This window comes from Nuphar pumila, chromosome 7 (assembly GCF_984573655.1).
Source record: "Nuphar pumila chromosome 7, dmNupPumi1.hap1.1, whole genome shotgun sequence".
In the NCBI taxonomy this organism is placed as follows: Eukaryota; Viridiplantae; Streptophyta; class Magnoliopsida; order Nymphaeales; family Nymphaeaceae; genus Nuphar; species Nuphar pumila.
The window spans coordinates 18,357,303-18,376,764 of NC_143255.1; the positions used below are offsets into that span (position 1 = coordinate 18,357,303).

The 19,462-nt window shown below is 36.2% G+C and overlaps 1 pseudogene; it reads left to right on the plus strand.

Annotated features, from left to right (window-relative positions):
• Positions 1 to 11,965: 11,965 nt before the first annotated feature.
• On the plus strand, positions 11,966 to 17,466 carry LOC149831362 (uncharacterized; annotated as a pseudogene).
• The last annotated feature ends 1,996 nt before the right edge of the window (positions 17,467 to 19,462 follow it).

Sequence of the window (19,462 nt, forward strand, 5' to 3'; positions counted from 1 at the left end):
CTCTAATGGCTTCCCAATCCATGGTTGAGTCTGTTGTTGTTCCAAAAAGTTACAAGAAACAGTTTTTTTTTTTTGGGACACCTGATCATTTAAAGAAAGAAAAGGGAAAAGAATTGTAAATTTAAATACATAACCAATAAGAGTTAAGGGTTAACGGAAGTTAATTGGATGTAGTTTGACAAAAGCGGTGATCTGAGTAATTTCCTAAAAACTTAGGCACCTATTTTAAAAGTTTGAAAACCCAGGCGGTTAAATACAATTTCACCATAGGTTAAGCGGCCATATGTAAATTTCCAAAAGAAAAAACAAATTACAGCAAGAATTTGTTTCGAGTTTCTTATCATGTTGGTACATTAGAACCAATCAAAGGTGTCTTTGGTGTTTGAAGTTAACTACTTCACATCAATTCATTGAAGTGTATAGCATGGCTGATTTGTGTGTCCCAAGTTTACAGGATCCTATAGGGTAATGTTTGCTACCCTCGTGGGTAAAGAACTACCCAGTGAAAAAATGCAATACTTTTAATTTTTTCTATGCGTTTACACATCTGACATTTAGATGTGATTTACATATTAAGTTAAGTAGAAGACTTTTTTTTTATTCCACAGAGAAACCTGGGGTTAGACATACCCCTACCAGTTATACAACCATACCATTTGGGGTTCGAACTTGCAACGTCCCAACACAAGGTGACATGCACTAACTGCTCCTGCCAGACAAGCGGAGCCCCATTGGCAGTAGAAGCCAACTTTTGGATCATGTGTTTTGATGTATATGTCAGATTTTAAGAGGGTTGAAAAATCACCAGCCTACGATGTACCAAATTTTCAAACCTTTAAAAAACATACTTTTACATGGAAAAACTATGATAAGAGTCGATTCCTAGTATTTTGACCATGTTGAACACATCTACAAGTTCAAATTTGGACAAAACAACCTCCCCCCTGAGTTTCAACCAAGGAGTTCCTTTCCCAGTAAGGCAGCAAATGCTATATCCCTCCTATGTGTACTTCAGGTCCAAGGGTGGATAGCGAACTACTTCATTGATTTGAAATCAATATGGTTTTGAGCTTATATATTATTATATCCAAATCTTAGGAATTTGTTGAAATCAATATGGTTTGGAGTCTATATATTATTATATCCAAATCTTAGGAATTTGCATCCTTATGTTGGTGTATGCTCCAAAATTAAAACCTAAATGCTAATTCAACATATACCGGTAGATGCCATAGTCGATGCGATGTGCAGGTGCTTGGTATTTTCTTCAGCCTATCGATGCCCACGATGAGCCCAGGCCTTCAAGTTGATGGTGAGCAGGACCTTAAACCCAAATGAGAATTACGAGGACACATGCAATAGGCTTCAGCTGCTCTCATCATGCAACAAAGCCTCCTATTTACATTGGAGGTTAAAGGACGAGAGGGGGGAGGGGTTACAAAATATGAACCCCTTCACATTCTCGTAACCTCTACTCTACTAAATCTTACTAATTTCCTACTAACAGCCCACTAACCCCTCATTAGTGTCAAACCGGGTCACACTATGGGTTGGACCCAAACCCAAATGTCTAACACCTTCTTTGTTCTCATTTTCTCTTCATGGTGAAGTAAAGAATGCACTCCTTATTAGTTGTTGATTTTTCTTAAGCCAAGATTAGTTGTTAACTTCAGTAATGTTGATTTTTTTTAAAGAGAAGATCAGCTATTAATTCATGATATGTTTTCAGAAATGGTTACACTGATGTAGTTATTGCATGAATATTTTTTGCCTTATGAAATCATCACCGTACCATGCGATCTAGGTGTTTTTGCAAATGGAGTCATTTGGAGTTTTTTTGCATCAGCCATCAATAAGAAACAAAGTCCAGATATTCTCTCTATTTGGATTATGAAAAAAGAAACAAATCCTTTCACTATTAGCTTCTGTGGGCCAGTGCTTCATAGATCCTCACCCATTGGATCTTATAATGTTTTTATGCCACTCAATGGAAAGAGATTCTTGGGTTTGATGTTCAAACTTAGCGAGCATTACAATAGTCATAAATCTCGTTACTAGGATTTTCTTAGCAGAGTAAATCTTGTAATAAAAAAAATTGTTTTTTTCATAGAAGGATGCCCAATATGGAGCCTCAATACTTGATCTAGCAACAATCATTTGTCATCTGCTCATCCATGAATTAAGTGAGACCTAATATACAAACAATAACCAATCACTAACCCCTTGAATTGAAGGATCACTAGTCTAATCAGCTTCTACTAGAATAATATAAATATTAAGGGAATATATATCACTACAAGAAAAACGTTAATTAGCGACAGAAATTTGCGATGAAAATAATCCGTCATAAATTTGTGACAGATTAGCTAGAGAAAACTAGTTATCCCTAAAATTGGAATTAGTTGCAGAATTAGCGACAAAAAAATTCTGTCTCAAAATCTGTTGCTAATTAGCGACAGAAAATGTTTCGTCTCAAAGTCCATCGCAACTTCACGATGGATGAGTGACAAAATTTTTTCGTTGCTATTTAGAGATGAATTTAGAGATGGATTTTTTTTGTCGCTAATTTTTGATGTAAAACAACCCATCTAGGGCATGAAATTAACTTCGCGAACATGTTGTCTCTCTCTCTCTCTCTCCCCTCTTTCGCCGACCGCCCCCGCGCTGCTCGCCATCTCCGCCCCCGCTCTTCGACGACCCACCATCCGACAACTCCCTTCAGAGACCTCATCGACCACCTCCTGTTTTCCTCCCTCGGTCATTCTCCCTCTATCGCCCCTTTCCCTTGGGTGAGCCCTCTCTCCCGCTCGCCAAATTCTGGCCACCCAACGCCGATGACCCCCACTCCGCGTCCGACCCTCTTAGGTGATCTCTTCCCCCCTCTCCATTTTCTTTTTCTTCATTTTCTTTCTTCTGGTCTCTCTTCTCCATCCTTTATACCTTGCAGCTCGTCGGCAACCCCACCCTGCATCCGGCCACCTACCACCGCCGACGACCTTAGCCAAAGCACCTCCCAACCTCCAGTCCCCACTGCCATCTGCCTCTCTCCAGTTTTGGTTCGCTGGCCACCCAACTGCCTCCCTCTCCGGCAGCCTCATCAGGCATCTGACCCTGGTTGACACCCTCTGTTCCCACTCTCTCTTTCTTCCCTCGCTTGTCCTTTCCCCCTTCTTACCTTCCACGGTCCCGCCCTCTGGTGATGACACCGACAAACCCTTCACCGGCCCCGCTCAGATGACTCTCTCTCTCTCTTTCTCTCTCTCACTGGCATCGCGGGAGGGGGCACATACCCCTCCCCACCTTCTTCTTTGTCGACAGGCTGGGCCTGTCGACACTTCCTTTTTTGCTGACAGGTTGGGTCTGTCGACTCTCCATTTCGGATAGACAGGGGCTTGCCGCCTCTACCTTCCAGACAAGTGGCTTCGCCCCTGCCCGTTGTGTCTTTCCCGACAGGTAGGGCAAGGCCACTGCCGCCTTTGGTTTTGTCGGTAAGGGCGATGCCCCTGCCCCTCTCAACCTCCCTCTTTTGTTTCGGCCGGCAGAGGCAATGCCCCTGCCACCGTTGGGGTTCCTTCGGTAGGGGCTTTGCCCTTGCCCCTCTTTTTCCTTCGACAGGCAGAGGTGCACTCCTTGTCTTTGCCCCTTTCCCCCCCTTTGGACATATAAAGCAGTCTCCTTGCCTCTTTATTCGTGCCAGGCAGGGCGGTCATCCGGCCTCTCAGTTATCATTTAAAATCTTCGTTGTATGATAGGAATCTAAATGTTAAAAATTACATTATATTGCCTATATAAATGTGCATTGCAGATGCGTAGCAGAGCAAAATGCATGATGCTTAATGCTAAACATCACATGCGGCTTAAAATGCCATGCGAAAAGAAATAAGAAAAATACAAATGCAAAAGTATGTAAATCGGGTAAATACCCATGATAAATAAGTGATGCAAGCACATCACATGTTATTTACTTTGTTGGATGCAACACTTTCCTGCTGACTCACTCACTTAGTTGTGGATATCTAGGTCCGTTTTGCTGGAGTTTGGAGATCATGCTGAGCATGATTTGAATGTATGAGAATAAAAGTGCTCTTATTTTTGTAGTCCGGAGACCATGCTAGTCATGGTTGTAGTTAGCGGGATATTAGAGTATGTTTGCTACAGGTACATGTTTGACATTGTTGTGATATGAATGATTTAATGTATTGCAATATTTGACATCACTATCCACGCTTGCATAAAGTTATTTTTGATTTGATTATGCATTCTATGTGAAATTGTATCATGAAAACATGCTTAAAATGAATGTATCGTGTTTGTGTGTGTGATATATATATCAAATCATTACATCCGCCATCAATGTATGATAAATTAAATATTTTCTTCATCATAGCATTATTATAATTCTCTTTTAACTGGTTAAGATAATATCCATAACATCATAGGATAGAATGACTGCAAACCGTGAATGGATATACCGTGGAATAGTTGATAATGAGGTGTTGCTTGAATATATGGATGATGTTCACAATTTTATTGAATTTGCAATGGCAAGTGTTAATACAGTGGATCCCACCTGTCGAATCAGGTGCCCCTACACGATGTGTAAGAACAATCGATTTGTAGAACCTCACGGTGTTAGACATTACCTATACAGGAAGGGTTTTGTTAGTGGTTATCATAATTGAACGCTTCATGGTGGAAAATTTTGGAACAATTTTGATGCATGGGTGGATGTGGTGCACGATAATCTATATGGGGATTTAATATTTGATGCCGCAGAACCAAAACTGGGTTCTGCTATGCATCCTAGTGATGTACCAACTGGGGTAGAGGAAGAAGCAACAAACGATGCAGCTAGTAGATTTTATGACTTACTTAGAGATGCTGATGAACCACTGTTGAATGGTTGTGAGAGTCACACTATCTTGTCTGCAATTCTTCAACTACTAAATTTGAAGTTAGAGTATAATTTGAGTCAATCATGTTTTGACCGTCTATGCTCTATTGTGAAAACTATGCTGCCCAAAGATGAGAAATTACCATAAAATTTTGTACCGTGCGAAGGTTATGGTCAACGCTCTAGGTATGAGGTATCAAAAGATAGATGCTTATCCAAATCACTGCATGTTGTATTTCAAAGATCAAGAAAATAACAGATCATGTTCGTCATGTGGGCATCCTCGGTTCAAGCCAAAAACAAGAGGCAATGCTAGCACGAGGTCAAAAGAAGTGTCATACAAGTCAATCCACTACTTTCCTCTCACCTCTAGATTGCAACGACTGTATATATCTTCGAGGATAGATAAACACATGAGATGTCATGTAAATAAAGTTCGACATGATGAAGACAAGATCACACATCCTGTTGATGCGGAAGCTTGGATGCACTTTGATCGTACTCATCAGACCTTCGCAATGAAAGTGAGAAATGTTAGGCTCGGTTTATGTACAGATGGATTTAATCCATTTGAGAGTAGATCAACCCCATACTCGTGTTGGCCGGTATTTGTCACCTTATACAACCTTCCTTCAAGCTTGTGTATGAAGCATTAAAATCTTTTCTTGTATCTATTGATCTCTGGTTCGACGTCTCTAGGCCAAAATCTTGATGTATATTTAAGGCCATTGATTGATAAACTGAAAATATTGTGGAATGACAGTGTTCTCACGTACAATGCCCATAAAAAAAAACTTTATTACGAAGGTTGCTATTTTATGAACAATTAGTGACTTCCCTGCATATGGTATGTTATCTGGTTGAAGCACACATAGAAGGTTGGCATGTCCGTACAACATGGAGGATACAAAATATTTTAGATTGATGCATGGAAGAAAGCTATGTTAGTTTGATTGTCACCATCCATTTCTACCTAGCAACCATTCGTTCTGACGATAAAAGAATGCGTTCCAAGCAGACACAACTGAAATAGAAGGTCGACCTACATGGTTGTTCGACATAGAGATTTTAAGACGATTGCGATACTTTTCATATGAACTGACAGATGCCCGTAGTGGTTTTATTTTTGTAGTTAGGAGACCATGCTAGCTATGGTTATAGTTAGCGAAATATTAGAGTGTGTTTGTTGCAGATACATGTTTGACATTATTGTGATATAAATGATTTGAATATATTGCAATGTTTGACATAACTATTCATGCTTGCATGAAGTTATTTTCGATTTGATTATGCATTCTATGTGAAATTGTATCATGAAAATATGTTTAAAATGAATGTATCATGCTTGTGAATGTGATTTCATTTTTCTAAATATCCTTGTAATGTATGTAAATATGATGTGATGAATATTAAATTATCAATACATGCATAATAGTTCATGAAATTGCATATCATGTTACATTCCACGCATACTTAGCATGTACATGCACAGTTTATGCATAGTTATAAAATTGATTCATGTAGGACCTTCAAATCTTTACATTTCATGCATATGTCATGTCAATGCTAAGATCAAGAGTTATGTAACTGATCCAAATAACATTTTTATTTGTTAGAATATGGTTCGTGGAGGTCACAGTAGTCGAGGACCAAGTGGAGGCTGTGATAGCCAGTCTTAGCCTCCATCTTCACGTAATGCTTCGATAGGTATATCATTTAAATAATTGTATACTTGATTAGTTTAAATGTGCATTGTGTGAATTTCTAACTCATTATTCTATAGATGATGTTTTGTCTGCACATGACCCACCTACACCAGCTACTCATACACATCACGAGACAAAGCCGGATGCAAGGTCTTCTCAGTCTAACACACGATGATTTATTCAAAATAGTGTATATCGATAGTCGACCATAACTATTTGATTGTCAATTATCCAATACTTATCTTATAAATAGTGTATATTGATAGCTGATTGTTAATGTGTACCAATTCATGTACAACGTGAGGTTCGAGCAAAAAAAATAATACAAGAAATTAAGAAATTACTAGTTCAGCATCTTCCAAGACCTATCACTCACCGGAAAGAGTACCCAAATGAGGTGTTGGACAGATTATGGTCATCATTCATAGTATACAATCATTTATCATAACTAATGTGTTTTATATTTAATTTTTTGTTATAGTCATGTGTACTAACTTTCTGAAATTATTTGTAGGCTTCGAATCACTTTGCGACTGCGAAGGAGTAGTAGCACTCGAAGCTAGAATGACAGAAGATGACTGTTAGTCGATTTGCCGACATGCTGCATAATATGAAAACTGCAACAATAAAAGCAACTGGTGGGATAGATAATTCACTGCAGTGGAAGGACCATGACCCTTGTGCTATCAGGTCAGATTATTGGGATGCAATGTGCAACAAGTGGGCGAGCCATGAGTTTTAAAATCGCTCAGCAAAGGCTGCATAAAACTGAGCGAAGATGCTCGATGCCCATCTACACAGAGGTGATTCTAGGACTTTTTGGGAGCCACAAGAAGAAAATGGTAACTCATTAATATATATTGTCAAATTTATAAGTATTTCTGCATACTTTCTAATTGATTTTTTAATCATTTAACCTTGCAGAAAGTCGAAAAAGGAGGCATTATGCCTTACAAGAATGTGTTTGTTGAAATACATAAACATAAGAGCACGAGAGAATTCGTATCAGAGAAGGTGAGAGCGACAACGGTATATATTTATTGTATTAATAAATATTATAATATACAAGTTACTATGAATTACATTATCATAAACCTTATAATTCTTAATTATTAATTCATACTATAACCATTACTTTGTAAGAGTCATACGAGCAGCAGATGGTAGAGCGATGACTCCACTCAGCATCCGCCTTTTGATCCTGCAGCATGGGTGACTGCAACCGGTGAACCCAAAAAAGGTCGTGTGTTTGGGTTTGAGAGTAATATGAACACCACACCAATCGTTGCCTCCTGCAGTCAGGGCTCTCAGAGTTCTCCCACCAGCATCAACTCCTACCGTCCGATTGACCCTACTATTTCTTGGGATGGTGTCCGCCAGCTTCTTGAGGACACAATGCATGATTTTTTATATGAACTCATTCCCAACCTTATCCATAATGGGTTGTGCAACTTTTTTGGGGACAGGGGTCTGCATTCAACATGAGCTCTGATGCCCGTAAGTTATAATTTTTTATATCATTTGTTTCATGTTGTTAGATTTCAAGCTAGTATATGCATGATTGAATACATATATACATGATTGAATCATTATGAATTTTTGACACCTTTAGAACACATATATGCAAATCGCTACACAATTTTATGACAACCTTAGAACACATATATGCATGATTGAATCACTATAAATTTTTTTGACAACCTTACAACACATATATGCATGATTGAATCACTATAAAATTTTTATGACACCCTTAGAACACATATATGCATGATTGAATCACTATAAAATTTTTTTGACAACCTTAGAATACATATAAGCATGATTTCATCACTATAAAATTTTTTGACTGCCTTATAATACATATATGCATGATTGAATCACTATGAAAGTTTTTTGACAGCCTTAGAATACATATAAGCATGATTTCATCACTATAAAATTTTTTGACTGCCTTATAACACATATATGCATGATTTCATCACTATGATTTTTTTTGACAACCATAAAACACATATAAGCATGATTTCATCACTATGGATTTTTTTGACTGCCTTATAACACATATATGTATGATTGAATCACTATGAAAGTTTTTTGACAACCTCAGAACACATATAGTCATGATTTCATCAATATGAAATTTTTTTGACAACCTTAGACCACATATAAGCATGATTGAATCACTATAATTTTTTTTTACAACCTTAGAACACATATAAGCATGATTTCACCACTATAATTTTTTTGACTTCCTTATAACACATATATGCATGATTGAATCACTATGAAAGTTTTTTGACAACCTTAGAACACATATAAGCATGATTGAATCACTATGAAAGTTTTTTGACAACCTTAGAACACATATAAGCATGATTTCATCACTATAAATTTTTTTTGACAACCTTAGAATACATATAAGCATGATTTCATCACTATGAAATTTTTTGACTGCCTTATAACACATATATGCATTATTGAATCACTATGAAAGTTTTTTTGACAATCTTAGAACACATATAAGCATGATTTCATCACTATAATTTTTTTTGACAACCTTAGAACACATATATGCATGATTGAATCACTATGAAATTTTTTGACTGCCTTATAACACATATATGCATGATTGAATCACTATGAAAGTTTTTTGACAACCTTAGAACACATATAAGCATGATTTCATCACTATGCAAAATTTTGACTGCCTTATAACACATATACATGATTGAATCACTATAAAAGTTTTTTGACAACCTTAGAACACATATAAGCATGATTTCATCACTATGATTTTTTTTTATACCTTTAGAACACATATATGCATGATTGAATCACTATACAATTTTTATGATAGCCTTATAACACATATATATATGATTGAATCACTATCGATTTTATTTGACAACCTTAAAACACATATATGCTTGATTGAATCACTATGATTTTTTTTGACAACCTTAGAACACATATATGTATGATTGAATCACTATAAATTTTTTTGACACCTTTTGAACACATATATGCATGATTGAGTCACTATAAATTTGTTATGACACTCTTAGAATACATATATGCATGATTGAATCACTATGATTTTTTTTTTGACAACCTTAAAACACATATATGCATGATTGAATCACTGTAAAATTTTTGACATCCTTACAACACATATATGCATGATCTAATCACTATGAACTTTACTTTTATTGACAACCTTAGAATACATATATGCATGATTGAATCACTATGTTTTTTTTTGTCAGCCTTAAAACAAATATATAAATGATTGAATCAGTATGAAATTTTTTTGATAGCCTTAGAACACATATATGCATGATTTAATCACTATAAATTTTTTTTGACAACCTTAGAACACATATATGCATGATTGAATCACTATGAATTTTTTGACTGCCTTATAATAGATATATGCATGATTGAATCACTATGAAAGTTTTTTGACAACCTCTGAATTCTGTTAATGTCCTTCACTTTATTGCTAGTCTATGTGTCATTCAACCATGTTACTTTGATTGTCTTAGATTAGGTGCATTGCATATAATTTATTTTATTATATTTTGTTTATCAATACTAACATTTCGGTTCTCTTGTAGGATGCTGAAGATGATCAGCGTAGAGGAGCTGATGGAGGCATAAATGAAGGGGGCAGATCGAGACAATAAAGAGGATGATGCTCCGAATCTTGGCGAGTATTAGATTCATGTGATGAATTTGTTTCACGTACTTGTTGTTTCAAACGAAACTCTTTGTATATGTTCACTTGTAACTAATTAGAACTTGACGAGGATTATATTGGGTTGTTAAATTTGTTTCACTATGTATTTTTTATGTGTACTTTATTTTTTATACACATGTTATATAAATTGTATAACAAGAAATTTTTTCTTGCTATTTATATTTCAAACAAAATTTTTTATTTTTATTTTTAAATTTTGCAACGGATATTATCCATCGCTAATATCCATCTCTAATTTAGCGACGGATTAGGGACAAATATTTATCTGTCTCACAAACTGAGTCAACCGATGTTTTGTGACAGAATGTATTTCATCACTAATCTGTTGCTGAATTGGCGACGAATATTAGAGACGGATACATATTTGTGGTTAAATTTTAGCGACGGATTAACGACGAACATGTATCTGTCACAAAACCAAATGAGTCCTTATTTAATGACGAATTAGCGTTGGATCATGAAATTTGCTAATCTGTCGATAATTAGTGATGGAAGTAGCGACAGATCAGTTCTGTCGCTAATTAGCGACCAAGAAATTGCGACGGATGCTACCCATCGCTGATCCGTCACTAAACACTTCAGCGACAGATTAGCATCGGATAATGTCCGTCGCTAATCCACAGAATTCTCATAGTGTATATATATGGTAATGAGTTCATGCTAAACCACATTGGTGCTAGATCAGAGCTAAAACATGCTAACCGTTCAACGTGACCGTTGATAGATGGTCAATGCACAAAAAATGCAAAATTCGCATAAAAACAATGATTTTTGTGCAAAAAGACCTTTAGTGGTACACTAAAAGCACCAGTAATGGTCCCAGACCTTTACCGAGAGGTTTTTGACGCGATCCTTTTTTGTGCACTGGCTGTCCATCAATGCCCGCGATAGTCGATCAATGTGCTTTAGCTCCAGTTTAACACCAAATGGGTTTAGCATGGACGCATTTCAATACATATATATATATATAGTGAAGAGTCAGACTCATGATAAAAAATGCTCCTCTTATTAAGGTATTGGCAAAATGATTTGCAGTATTCTTGCAAAGGATGGGACAACAACGAGTAAGGAAAGTGAACAAATATTTATTTAGAAATAAAAGGCCCATCAAACCACCTCAAGGTAAAAACTATGAATGCAAACCTACACATCGTAGCAAACCTATTTAACTTAATCAAGGTAATAAAACCCATGAATGCAAACCTACTCATCGTAACAAACCAATCTAACTTAATCATCAATATCCAACCTATCATAACTAAGCTTAAGAGCTGAATTGCAGTATTCCGTAAGTTGGTACTTTCTTCAGTAAGTTTCTTTGTGGGTACAGTTATTTAAATTGCGTAAAGTAAACTAAATTGAATCAGCACAATAAAAATTCAGAAAAGCATATTAGCAAAATTTTCAGAGGTTGAAAATCAAGGAAAAAATTCAGTGTTTTAACTATATCCTCTATGAAAATATCGCATCAAACTAATGGATTAATCCCTCAGAAAAATCAAACTAATGGGTCTACCATGTTCATAATTCAATTATGTGCATCATCAAAGAATACAAAAAGAATGAAGTTTTGGATCTTCCAATTGCATAATTCAGAGCAGGATGACAGTTGGACTGGCCTCAGATTGCACCATCCTAGCCAAGGAATGCAAGATTTCAGCTATCCCCGCTTGGCCATCAGAAACAAGATATTATTCGTAATAGTGCATAAATTGAACGTTTGGAATTGATTGGGGAAGAAGGCCAAAGGGTAAATGGCTTCCAGTCAAGGGTTCTAAAGGATTTCATGGATAATCATAAAACATAAAACAGAAAATCTGGTCAAACCATCTATCAGTTGAAGGGTTTGCAATCATAGAAGAATTGCAAGTACATGTATAAAATAGAAAATGTGGGTTACAGAAAAAAATGTGCCCTGGGAACGCTGTTTCCATTTCTTTTCTTGAAATTGGTTCAAACTTAAATTCAAGAGTCAATTCAAGTCAGCCACAATTCAGAGATTCAAAACTGGACTGGTAGTTTAGGATAATATCAATGCTTCCTTTGGTTGCTTTTTATGCTATGCACAAGACCATCAGGTTGCTTTATGTTCCATCTGAATATCAACTAGCCTATTTCTTCACTTAAGCACTCTCGTCACCTAGATTTCACTTCCTACTTGACAAACTCTCGTGTTACACTGTGAGTTTGAGGGGGTATTAAGATAAGCCTCTAATATATATATAAACCGGAATACCTATCAAGGGTATTCTGGTCATTTTATATTGTAATAGGCGTCAACCCATTAGGAGCTGGCTGTTTATTTATTTATTTATTTTTTTTGTAAATGTAAATGTGTACAGTGATTGGGCAGCTCCTATTGGAGCTATGTGACCGTTGGAAGTAGCCAATCAACTAATTGGGCTGCTCCCTATGACCCTTGTGTATTTCAATGACTTTAGAGCATTTCATGCAATACAATAACCTTTATTTTGACCTTTGTATGGGTAGTGTGGCTTGATCAATCAAGTGTTCTTCTTGGTTTGTTGTGTTTTTGTAGGTCCATAAGTGCCATTTATTTGCTTTTGTTCTATTTCCTAACAGCCCATTATTCCATTTGTAATCTAGCTAAAACAGCAATGCTTGGTTTTTATACTTTATTCTTCAAAGTTTTATATTTGCTTATATGTTCATTCTTATTTTTCTTTATCTTACTGTTGCCTGATTTTGATTTGTAGCAATGGAACCCTCCAGTTGCTTTCAGGAAGTTACTTTTCTGACATATATAGGTTTGGCTATTCCAAATACTTTATTGACCATGGGCATGTATAATGGCCTTGTTGAGAAAGTGGCTATAATGCAAAGAAACTTGTGAAAGCAGATTGCTGATTGTAAAGTTTGCTTAGAAATAATTGAAGGTATCATGGAGTTGTGACAAGGTTTTCATCTCTCTTTTTGGAAGGCTAATGCTGTAATCTCTTACAACAACAGACCAGCTTCAGAGGCTGTCCCATATTTTGAGCAGGTGATGATCGTTGTTTTGGTGAATTTATCTAGGAGGAATTGAAGATTGGTTACTATTCCAACATGCATGAACCAAAAGCAATTTATTCTTGTCTTTATATTATCTTTCGGAGAAGCAACTTTTCATCACATAATATTGAACTAGGGATGGAAATAGGATGGATTTGGGCTTGATATGTGATCAAAAGCCCTAAGTAGGTTTATTAGATCTATACCAGATCTGATTGTATAATTGGTCCCATCTAGCTGATAGTTTTCCCTTACAAACCAATAAAAGTCTGACATATATGTACATCCATATGTATGCACATGTATGTATGTATACATTATGTATTTTTATTTTGTGTATGCTGAATATTGTTTATTTACTAGAAGGCATGATTTGGATCCAAGTTTTCGATAAAAAAATCAATTTTTTAATTGCAAAGTTTTGGTGCAATATTGGCCATTGTTTTTTAGATTCTTCTAGATTCATCATCTTATAGCTCTCTCTCTCACTATGTGTGATTATGTGTGTTCTTTTCCTTTTTCTGAAAAGTCCACATTATTATTAAGAACATATATATGTATGTATATTCCTGTCATTTCTTCCATAAAGTTGTCACTTGAAAGTTAGCAGTTCTGCTAGCTTTTCATGTATGTGAAAAGAATCTTCTCATTTAATATCTTGCCATATGATGGTCAATTGTATGGGATATTTGATTGATTTATTATGTCTTTTTTCCTGCTGTTATTCTTAATTATCTTTCTCAACCTATCATGGGATATTTTTGTTATGCTGTATTTCATACGTCGGCACTTTACGCTTGCTTTTTTCTGTTTTGTACAGTTAGGTCCCATGGTCACCCAGTTAACGCCCAAGACAGAGGCTTCACCTATATATTCAATAGCAATGTCTACTTCAGGTATTACTTTGAGTCTGTACTGCATTTTCCTTCATATAGTTTCTTGATAAAGATCATCTGAAAAATCTTTTTCTAGCTGTTTTTTTTTTGGGCTTTCTTGTGTATTTGTTAGCAGGTGATTTCAAAAGTTTTGTCCGCCTTTTGCTTTATTATTGGAGAATAATAAAGCTTCTTGTATCCAAGTAACAACCAAATGTTCTAGCACTCCTTTCACAAATTGCTGTCATTAAGCTGAACTGACTGGTTTATGTTTAAGATCCACAATGTTAATTTGAGTAGAAGAGGGTAAAGATTGTCTGTTGGATGCTTTCCTTTCTTGCTTCTCGTCTCTTTGGAACTATCTTACTGTAATTTTGTGATGGTTGAATGCAATTATAGTTGGCAGAAAATTGTTGGTTTTCATCTTTTATGAGGATAAAAGTCAGAAGCAATGATGAGTTGTGATATTTTGAAGCTGGATAATTTTGAACATGCACGACATAAGATTTTGTTTCTTCTCAGATTTTGAACATGTACAACATTTCCTCCACTCTTTTTCTCTTTCCTGTTTGTTTGTGTCAATGTGGCTTCTTATACAGTGAAATCCTTCTGTAGGAGATGATTTGAAGGCTCTATTTGATACTGCTGCATCAATGGTTCAAGAATATGACCATGAAGCTGTAGTTTCATTGAACTAATTTGATGAACAATTGCCTCTGGTTATGAATCAGGTTACTTCCTGGAAAAAATTCCTTTTGCTTTCTGTATTCATTTTTTTGCTGTTTGTGAGGTACTAGTCCCTTGCCATTTGGTTTGATGGTTCTGGCAAATTATCAGCAAAAGTTTCATGCTCTTTCAATTACAGATGTACGAAGGGTTATCAGAATTCAATCCAACACCCTTTGAAAATAGTAATTTTGTGAAGAATAGTTACAATGTGCAGCAAACTTTGCTGGTATTTCATCTGTTTGTTATCTGGAGTTGTTTGTACACGCTGTTTATGTTTTATTGGTACACCATGTCTAAATATGTTAATGACATGCAGGTTAAGTTAAACTCTGATTCTATTGATGAAACTGATGTTATTGAAGAGATATTGAGGCTTCGTGTGCACAGTATAGGTGGAAAGTTGGAGAAGGTAATACTGAATGGAAACCATATCACACCATGTGCTCAAGTAATTAACCTTGTTCATTTTATGGTTTCGATTTTAAAGTAATACATACCGCTATTTATCCTTGATTGATGATCATGTCCAACTAAATGCACAGCTAAGTCAGAAGATATGAAAGATTCAGGCGATTCCCAGAACATGGGAAAATAGGATTTATGATTCTTTAAAAGAAAGCTGATATTCATATACTCATGCGGTCAAAGTTACTATATTACATATAATAGGGAGGTTTGTTGAATTTCACTCATTTACTGGTTATTGAGTTATTAGTGAATAGTAACTCTTGTTTCTGTCATACTAACATATTGAGCTAACTATAACAATGAACTTGGGAAGGAAGGTGAGAAAGAATTTTCTTTCTAGGACTTTGAGTTGCTTTAAGTTTGATAAAATAACTCTGTTGCCAAATGATTATGAACCACTGCATTTAAAAATACCTCTCTTTATGCTGGAAGTTCATCCTAGTTATAGCAGCAATTAAATTTAGAGAGGGGCCTCTACTTTAAAACACCCCTGGATGGAGGACACCCCCTTGACCCCCATATTGGTCACTCAGCTGTGGGACGGATGGGGAAGAAAATGGTGGAAAACAAACTTATAAAAAATGTTTATTGCAGTTTATCTTCTTGGTGCTCATAAATTCATGTACGGTATCTTCCCGATTATTAGCCTCAGCTGATGATCTACGAGTGTTGGTCATGTTTAACTTAAACAGCATATCAGCTTCAAAGAAACACCAATAATCTAGTTCACAGTTGGTTTGGTCAGTTTGTATTCATGTCAAATCAAGGGTTCATGGATTTGGATGAACTTACGAACTCAACTTTTCTTGACTTTATAAGCCTTGGAATAGTTCAAGGCATCTTTTTGGTTCGAGATCATTCATCAACATAATGTGGGACTCAGAAAAAGTGACGAAATTGAAGAAAAGAAAACAGAACCTGAAGATGAAATATGATGTTTACAGAACTAAAATAGAGTTATCGTAGGGGCTGTTGTTCTGCCACTTTAGGATCTCAAGCAGCTTCTGAATAGCTCCAAAGTCTATGATAATTTATTTATCTATATTTCTTTTCAATCATTCATATTCAAAGAATTGTATCCGCCATTCCGATGCATCTTTAAGATCATGAAACAGCTTATAAATTACTTCAAAATCTATGGGATAATTCATTTGTATTGTATGTCACATATTCATATTGTTGGACCTTGGTTTATAAAGGTTTGTCTAACTTTTCTTGTCTGTTAATTCTTGCACAACCTCCCATTTTTTGAGGTTTTACTTTTTTCAGTGATACTTGTGTGTGTGTGAGGCATTCAGTGCAGCTAAACTACTAACAATTTTATCTTCTCATTCTGCATTACCTTCCTTTTTGATGATTACAATTTTTATATAGAAGATGATTGTACACTAGAACCAAATGATCCATCATTTTGATTATTTAGGTGAAATGAATGACTCAAACCATGTTGCCCAATGTCAATTTTGGTCACACAGTCAAGTTCCATCATAATCTGGGGACTTGCCAGATCACCTTTTCCGTCTGAATTCCCTGTTAGGTCCATGATTTCGTAACGTTGCTTTGGCCAAGTTGGCATTTGCTTGTAAATATCCATCTTTCAGATGTGATTTTTTGTTACTCTACTTGCTTCCTAGTTCTTTCAGATGTGATTTTTAGTGAAGTGAGCTTTACAGCTAACATTATCTGTAAATAGGCGAGAAATACTCTCATTTTTGGTTTCCTATATTATTGAGAGTGATGCTGTCACATCTTCAAGACGATGTAATTTTGGCTTTCTTTTCAACCCTTTTAAATATTGTACTTGAAAAGAAACTAATTTTAGATCGTGTATGCTCCTTACGACAAGAGGTTATTTGACCTATTTAACTTAATCTATCCCTTTCTGGAACTTAGGATATCAAATGGCAAGTGGGAGACCTGTATACTCCATCCGATGCACTTGCTCAGGGATCAAAATCTGCTTCTTTGAATGATACCAAAATACTTGCTAGAACCATACCAGATTGGTTTCGTGGATAGAATGACATATAATTAAAAGCTTGCCCCTCACTTCATCTAGAGGCTTTCACACTTCAAGGTGCATCCTCGTATATCAGTTTGCATTTTCACTATATAAAGACTATATCGAGTTATGGACATGATGAAAAACCTGTGTTCAACTGACTTGGAGGTTCCACTGAAGGCAGTCTCTTAGCAAGCAGCCAATAAGCGGGCAATGTGGTGACGAGGTGAACCTTTATCAATGCTTGTTGTATATCATTTTTTGTTAGCTGTTCATTGTTAAACAGCATATGATATAAAAAGACCGTTGAATTCTTGTTTCTTTGGGATTTTTCATCTTTTAAAGAGAATCAGCAAACTAGTACAGCATGAAAATCAGTTTTTGAGCAGTCTAAAGATTAAATTTTCCAGCACTGAAGGCAGCTAGGTGTCACATATGGCATGAAACAAAATTTTGGAATGATTGAAGCTACAATTTGGGAGAACATGACTTACGTGACTTACCCTGAGCTTTGATGTGATCATGACCACCATCAAATTCAAATCCCATAAGAAACAACTCTGAGGGCACTTTTGCCTGGCCCTGCCATTTGGGTCCATCTTCAATTTGAATTTGAATGGTATGAATCAAAATCACATTGGGCCAGACGCGAGAATGGGCTGGAACTTGTTGAAAGGGAAATTTCAAGTATTTGTCAGATCAGTATAAACTACATGTCAAGCATCGTTCAATTAAGGCATACTTAGGAAATAGGCCTCTGTGTATTAAGGGCTAGGTGGGTAGTTAAGGCCTTTTGCTTGGCCCTGCCAGAAACCAATATTGCTGTTGCTGCATGGATCCATGCCATAACCTTGTTTGGCCAGCCCAGAAAGCACCTTGCTGCACTGCTGCTTCTAGGTCCTCTGATCGCAGTCCTTGATTGGGAACTGGATTGATTGATTTTGTCCCTCCCCTGCACCATCCATGTCGGAGAATGCGTGTCGGATTCCTTGATCATTTCTCTAGTGTTTTGTTTTGGAGATATCAATGACCCCTTACTCACCAAATTATGTGATGACCAGATGACCTCTTCAACCCAGCTGGGTCGGCTAGAAAATCACCAATTTGATTCAACTGAGCTCTAGGCAGTTTAGTGGGGATCAATTAGCTTGAGGTAGGGAGCAAAATGGACTGGACACTGGCTGATCATACCTGATCCAAATCCAGATGAGATCCAGTGAAGCAAGGTTGAATCTGGATCCAAAGTATAGATTGATGAGTTGTGGAGCCTGATTCAGAGCTTTTGCCCTTACAGTAGGGGCGTCTGGGCAGTGCCCCCGAAAGTTTTTTTTTTTTTTGGGCTTATGTTTGGGACTCGGTTTCTTATGGATCAGACCCGACTTGTTTAGGTTTAGGGTTGTCGCCCTTGCCTTATAAATACTTTCTTTTCTTTCTCTCTTGTAACAGTTGAAAAGAGCAATAAAGGTTTTTCTCTGGGCGGCCGTGGTTTTTTTACTCTCTCGATTTTGAGAGAAGGTTTTTTCACGTAAATCTTTGTGTCCCTCTTCTTTGTGTTTTGATTGTTCTTGTTTCTTCGCTTTTTTGTTTGAGCGTTCCCTAACATAGATGGTAATACTCAATGTTTAAAGAAACACTAAACGGTCTTTAAGAGACGTTTGGTTGTGCTCTTTTATAATCACTCTCTCATGAGAATGAGAGAATGATTATGAAAGAGCTCCGAATCGGCAACCCATGATTTTGAATCAAATTCTATTCGAAATCATGACAGCCCGTGAGATTTTGAATCTCACGGGCTGGGGTATGATTTTGAATCAAACTATTTGAAATCACATTGATTCACTTTCATTTTTTTGAAAACACAACCAAACGTACCTTAATGTACAAATAGATGTCTCACTAGAATCAGGACATCGACCCAACATAAGATACTCGTCTGAATCTGATCTGAATGATAAGAGTATTTCAATTAAACAAATCCAAATCTAAACAATAAATACATACCATCTTATTTTA